Here is a 7,435-nt window from a genome sequence, read left to right as displayed (position 1 = left end):
GGCATAGGTGACTTACTTCCCTTCAGCATTTACCAAACAGCTCTCGTACACCAGCTTTGGAAAATGGTAAGTACACCAGCATAACTCTTGGCTGATAAATGTCTCACAAAGCATGCAAGACCATAGCAAACATAGATGTAGAAATTGTAAGAGCTCACCGTATTATTGTTTCTTCCCTCATGCATTCAGGATTTGATCACCAAAACAATAAGACCACAATGGCCAACACACAACTTATCTCAAGGTATGCATCATTGTGTATAGAATAGAAGTTATAAGGAGACTCACAATTTAAAGTAAGCTACTTTAGCTGTTCATTAGGAATTACTCAATTATACTCGTTATTTATCTGTATGCTCCAAACCCTGCATTCTAGCACTTGCCTCATGAATTCATAAGTTACATTCTTTGTTTAGTGACTAGTCGATATATTCAAACTATCATTTGTGTATGCAGACTACTATGGAGGGCTCTTGATGTTCTCGGTGTTGCAGAGTCCCTTCACCTGAAGCATCCACAGTTACAGGGGTATTGTCATTACATCATTCAATTTGATCCTCTGTACTTTACCTCCAGCTGCTCTTCCCACTATAATTTAGCTTCTTGTATGCCAATTTACAGGGCACATGTGACTTCCTTCCCTTTAGCATTTACCAAACAACTCTCGTACACCGGCTTTGGAAAATGGTAAGTATGCCAGCATAACTCTTGGCTGATAAATGTCTCAGAAAGCACACAAGACCATAGAAAACATAGATGTAGAAATTGTAAAAGGTCACCGTATTATTGTTTTTGCCCTCATGCATTCAGGATTTGATCACCAAAACAATAAGACCACAATGGCCAACACACAACTTATCTCAAGGCATGCAGCGTTGCGTTTAGAGTAGAAGCTATAAGGAGACTCACAATTTAAAGTAAGCTACTTTAGCTGTTCATTAGGAATTACTCAATTATACTCTTTATTTATCTGTATTCTCCAAACCCTACATTCTATCACTTGCCTCATGAATTCATAAGTTACATTCTTTGTTTAGTGACTAGTCGATATATTCAAACTATCATTTGTGTATGTAGACTACTATGGAGGGCTCTCGATGTTCTCGGTGTTGCAGAGTCCCTTCGCTTGAAGCATCTGTAGTTACAGGGGTATTGTCATTACATCATTCAATTTTATCCTCTATACTTTACCTCCAGCTGCTCTTCCCACTATAATTTAGCTTCTTGTATGCCAATTTACAGGGCACAGGTGACTCTCTTCCCTTCAGCATTTACCAAGCAGATCTCGTACACCGGTTTTGGACAATGGTAAGTATGCCAGCATACCTCTTGGCTAATAAATGTCTCGGAAAGCATGCAAGACCATAGCAAACATAGATGTAGAAATTGTAAAAGATCAATGTATTATTGTTTTTGCATCTAGGAGATGGCTTCAGCACTCCCTCATTGCCACTATGGCATGATGTACATTCTATCCCATTAACTATTACCAAACAGCTCTCATACACCGGCTTCAGAAAATGGTAAGTATGCCAGCATAACTCTTGGCTGATAAATGTCTCAGAAAGCATGAAATACCATAGCAAACATAGATGTAGAAATTATAAAAGCTCACCATATTATTGTTTCTACCCTCATGCATTCATGATTTCATCACCAAAACAATAAGACCACAATGGCCAACACACAACTTATCTCAAGGCATGCAGTGTTGTGTTTAGAGTAGAAGCTATAAGGAGACTCATAATTTAAAGTAAGCTACTTTAGCTGTTCATCAGGAATTACTCAATTATACTCTTTATTTGTCTGTATGCTCCAAACCCTGCATTATAGCACTTGCCTCATGAATTCATAAGTTACATTCTTTGTTTAGTGACTAGTCGATATATTCAAACTATCATTTGTGTATGCAGACTACTATGGAGGGCTCTCGATGTTCTCGGTGTTGCAGAGTCCCTTCGCCTGAAGCATCCGTAGTTACAGGGGCATTGTCATTACATCATTCAATTTGATCCTCTGTACTTTACCTCCAGCTACTCTTCCCACTATAATTTAGATTCTTTTATGCCAATTTACATGGCACAGGTGACTTCCTTCCCTTCATCATTTACCAAACAGCTCTCGTACACCGGCTTTGGAAAATGGTAAGTATGCAAGCATAAGTCTTGGCTGATAAATGTCTCGGAAAGCATGCAAGACCATAGCAAACATAGATGTAGAAATTGTAAAAGCTCACCGTATTATTGTTTCTGCCCTTATGCATTCAGGACTTGATCGCCAAAACAATAAGACCACAATGGCCAAAACACAACTTATCTCAAGGCATGCAACATTACGTTTAGAGTAATAGGTTTTTAGTTTTACCGTTTACGGGGGGTTGATATAGGTGCACCCAGTGGACAGTTAGAAAAATGTCCATATTCATTTGAATATTCTCAAGATTACAATGACCGTAGGGCTCACTAGAGGGGTCTTCCATGGCAGATAGTCCACGCGATGCTAGAATATGGACTCCTAAATGGTGTGGACCCTGAGTTTAACAAATAGAAATTCAAAATCATATAAGCCAATTCTTATTGGGCACATCATTCTTAACATTCTCTGCAATCACAGCACCTATGAAACCTGGTATCCAAAAACAACATAATAAAATAGAGGAGAAAAAATATGGCTATCTAGATTGATATTAGGTAGCTTTTTATTTTGCATCTAGAGGGTACCTTAAACTTCTATTTAAAAAAAAAATCTCACTTACATTGGATGTTTTCTTGATTTTCCCATTTTTTTATCCAATGCTTCTCGTCTCAAATCCCTCACTTTTTAGTCTAGTTGGTTCTTTCAAATTAATGCTTATGCTTTTTTGTTTCAGCTTTAATGCTTCACCGACTGCTTCTTTGTCTAGGGTATACCTATTTGAATTCTTTATTTCTGTTCTTGGTCATTTCTGCATCTAGGAGATGGCTTCAACACTCCCTCATTGCCACTAAGACATGATGTACTTTCTATCCCATTAACTATTTTGGTCATCCTTTTTTCACATGCTTTGTAATACTAAGTACTTTTCCTATCTATCAGTGGAAATCATGAAGTTCGATGTGTGCAAAGGAGTGTGCTTTTGGATACCCTTGAAAAAGAATTTGCTCCAGGAACGATCAGAGTCAATGCTAAAGTTGTTTCCATTCAACAGTCTACGAATTATTCTTTAACTATAGTAAAACTGGGAGATGGAATGCTTATCAAAGCTAAGGTAGCATCTTAAATCCAAACTTCTGACTCCCATTTGAAGTAGTAAAACTTGGGCATAAATTTAGTAATGAATTGAATCCCCTCTTGCTAAACAAAGGTAATATTAATAACCCATATGCGTTGGTTTCTATCAGACAAGAATTTCTATCGTGGTTTCTCTCATACACGAGTACTAGATGTCCTTTTGTATTTGACAAAAAATGATAGGGGTCTATTGAATGCAAGTTTGATCATTAAATGTATCTTCTATGTTAACATGTTTCTCTCAACCCTTTCGAATTTGCTTCTACTCACAGTTACTGATAGGTTGTGATGGAGAGAATTCCGCAGTCGCTGAATGGCTGGGTCTTCGAGCCCCTAGTCTTTGTGGGAGATTTGCTATTAGGGGATTGGCAACGTACCCTGAAGGACATAAGTTTGGGCAAAAGGCACAGCTATTTTGGGGAGAACGTTTGTGGGCAGGTTTTGTTCCATGCAATGAGAAGGATGTTTACTGGTTCACAACCCAAAGTTCACTTCCTTGTGGTATAATATTATAGCACCCTTTGTTATAATTGTTCTGTGTATCATGTGTAGGTGCAGGAAATCATCAATCTTAAAAATAGATTCTTCAAAAATTATTGAAACCTTCTATTATATTCCTTTTAGATAATTTTGAACAACTGCGTTGAGTTTGAATTTTTATCTTGATATTATAATCCTCATATAGTAGTCACAAGCTCTGTGAACTAGTTGACAGAAAATAACAAGAATATAAGGCATGCCTAACTAGATGTGTTGCAGATTCAGATATTGGACGTGATCCAAAGAGTATATTGGAAAATGCATTGGAAAGACTTCGAGACTATCCATAGGAGATTTTGGATATAGTAAAGAAAACTCAAATAGACACTTTAACATTAACGCACTCAGCTTGAGGTGGCCATGGGCAGTGTTATTCGGAAAACTATGTAAGGGAAATGTCTGTGTTGCAGGGGATGCAATGCATCCTATGACTCCAGACTTAGTACAAGGTGGATGTTCTACACTTGAGGATGCAGTGGTGCTAGGAAGGTGCTTGGGAGAAGCAATGACAATCACAAATGGTCTAGAAGAAGACAAAAGAATTGAAGCAGCACTGAAGAAATATGTGGAGGAGAGTAGATGGAGAGCATTTGGGCTGATAAGTGGAGCATACATAACAGGAATAGTGCAACAAGGATCTGGGCGGCCCAACAAAAAATTACAAATATCAAATCCTATTTTTAGTGGTTCTGCAGTTTGATCTACAGTCTTTACCATAAATATGCCCATGGACAAAACTTCAAATATGATTTTCTTCATCAGTAGGTAGATATTGGGTTGTGTAAATTAGAAAGGTAATATAATGCCTTAAGCCTTAAGGGAAATATTGTTATTTCCCCTCTCTTTCTCCTTACCTTCTTACAATCAGTTTTCTGATTAAATCACTCTAGGAGATTCAACCACAATTAATTGCTTATACTTATTTTTTGGGATTCTAGGAACTAAATCTTTTCCTTAATATGAAGAATCTTAATCATGCCTTGTCATAATTATCTTTGTTGGATCCTTTGGTAGAGGAGCAGTCTCTTGGGACTTTACGAAAGTAGTGTTTTTTGTCATCCTCTGCAGGTGTAGTAGACACCTGTTGATTGGAGCACTGTACATCTAAGCTTTTGGGGTTCCTTTTCAACTTTTTGCTTAAAAACGTCCTACATGGATTTAAACTTGGATCGATCCCAAGAGAACTTTTGACTTATCAATACTATTTTCCCGTGTTGATATATATGTAGTGTGGGCTCAGTAGCAACACCTTTTAACCTCAATATCAATGACGATGGAGCAACTATGAGCCCTTTTTTGGTTCCTTTTTATCAGCGCTCTGTTTTACTCGTTTGTGTCTCTTTATTTTTAATTTTGAATTTATAGATAGACTATGTTATGGGTTGTTTTGATCAATATTGGTTTGCTTTTCCTGCTTCTGTTGGCATTTTCCTTGTTGAATTGGCGAGGGTTCTGTATTTTTCTACTTATATTTATTTGAATTTTAATTTAGTTTAATTTTGAATTTGTAGACAGACTCTGTTATTGGCTGTTTTGATCAATACTGGTTTGCTTTTCCTGTTTCTGTTGGAATTTTCCTGATTGAATTGGCGAGGGTTCCATGTTTTTCCACTTCTATTTATTTGTTTCCTTCTTATTTACTGATTTGGATTTTGTTTGTTGCAGTATTCATGGGCAATGTGAAGTTATCATGTTTGATGTTACTGCACGATTGACTTACAAGAATGTCCCAACGTGGCACAGAGATCTTTGCAGGTATCTCTTTTGCAGAGGGGTTGGATCTCTAAGTAGAAATGAAGGTTCCTTAACTGTGTGGTGGCACAACTGCCTGAACCAATTAGCTAAATATATTTGTGAATTTCAAGGTGTGTGAGAACATTCCTATTGTTCTATGTGGAAACAAGGTTGATGTGAAGAACAGGCAAGTGAAAGCTAAGTAAGTTACTTTAGATAGAAAGAATAATCTTCAGTACTATGAGATATCTGCAAAAAGTAACTACAACTTTGAGAATCCATTCCTGTACTTGGCACAGAAGCTCTCAGGGTGAGCCTTTAATCTAGTTTCTGATGCTCCCTAATATGAATGTTATATTAAAAAATTTGCATTGATTCCATAATGGGTTATTTTTATAGGGATCCAATCCTTCATTTTGTGGAGCCACCTACTCTTGCTCCTCCTGAGGTTCAGATAGACCTTGCAACCCAGCAACAGTGAGTAGAATGCTATTTTCTTATTATTTTTTGTTAACTTTTATTGAAATAATTTGTTCCATTTCTAAACGATTGAAACTTTGGCTTACAATCTTTTATATTGTCAGGTACGAGGCAGAACTTGTAGCAGCTGCGGCCCAACCCCTTCCAGATGGCGATGATGATGCTTTTGAATAGCTTTGTTAAGATGCTTTTGCATATTTAGGGATTGGTGGATCCAATTAGTTTTGTATCATTGGAGTTTGCTCTTGAGTTCCAACATTTAATTCTGATTTGTATTTGGGGCTTAGAATAGCATTATCTCATCCCTCTATATGTGATTTGGGTACTGTGCAGATGTTTTCATCGGTGGAGTTGGCTAAGCTATCTTAGTTCAACTCCATTACAGAGCTATTTTTATATGCTAAGACAATTTTTTCTATTATATAATCTTGCACATTTTGCACAAAAACTTTTTGTACTCTTCAAACGTTTCAAGAATGCTCAAGTGCCTTTCATTGTGTACTTTTGGGGGAAATGCTAGTTGCGATGATTGTTGCTTGTAATATATTGGGGCTTGTTAAAACTTTCTCTGAAAATTCTAGCTATGTCTGAGGATTTATTTTAACTCCAAAACTGGTTTACATAGTTGATATCTGTGGCTATCAAGCCTGCCTAGGTATTCTTGTGGGTATGTTGTCTGTCGAACACATAAAGGTATCGCCATTTCATTAATTGGGCTCTTGATTGATTTCTGCATAAAGATTCACATTTTCTAAATCTAAAGTTGTCTCCATTCAACAGTCTACAGATTCTTCTTTAACTATAGTAAAACTGGGAGATGGAACGCTTATCAAAGCTAAGGTAGCATCTTAAATCCAAACTTCTGACTCCCATTTGAAGTAGTAAAACTTGGGCGTAAATTTAGTAATGAATTCAATCCCCTCTTGCTAAACAAAGGTAATATTAATAAACCATATGCGCTAGTTTCTATCAGACAAGAATTTATGTGGTGGTTTCTCTTATACACGAGTACTATTTGTGAACTTTGAATGTGAAACTACTTTGAAAGAACATTCAAAATGATTTTTATTTTTATTTTTAATAATTTTTTATATTGTCTCTAGAGAGACAATAGTTTTAATTATGGACATATAGTCTCTATAGAAACAATATGTTTTTAATCTCAGCTATTGTCTCTAAAAAGACAAAAATGTAATTGTCTCTAGAGAGACACAAATGAAGTTGTCTCTAGAGAGACAAATGAAATTGTCTCCAGAGAGAGAAATCAAATTATCTCTTAATAGACAATAATTCTTGTCTTTATAGAGACAATAATAATATGTGTTCTATATTGTCTTTATAGAGACAAATTTTTGAAACATTATATTTTGAGACAACCTCTTAGAGACAATATTTAAGACAATACACAAGT

General features: G+C 36.3%; 1 pseudogene; it reads left to right on the top strand.

Moving 5' to 3' along the window:
* Positions 1 to 218: 218 nt before the first annotated feature.
* Positions 219 to 6,198, top strand: LOC149264161 (monooxygenase 2-like; annotated as a pseudogene).
* The last annotated feature ends 1,237 nt before the right edge of the window (positions 6,199 to 7,435 follow it).

This window comes from Pinus tabuliformis, chromosome 6 (genome assembly GCF_031772625.1).
Source record: "Pinus tabuliformis cultivar Carrire ecotype Pingquan chromosome 6, CPIR1, whole genome shotgun sequence".
Lineage (NCBI taxonomy): Eukaryota > Viridiplantae > Streptophyta > Pinopsida > Pinales > Pinaceae > Pinus > Pinus tabuliformis.
The sequence above is the reverse complement of the archived record's forward strand: the minus strand, read 5'-3'. Positions and strand labels throughout refer to the sequence as shown.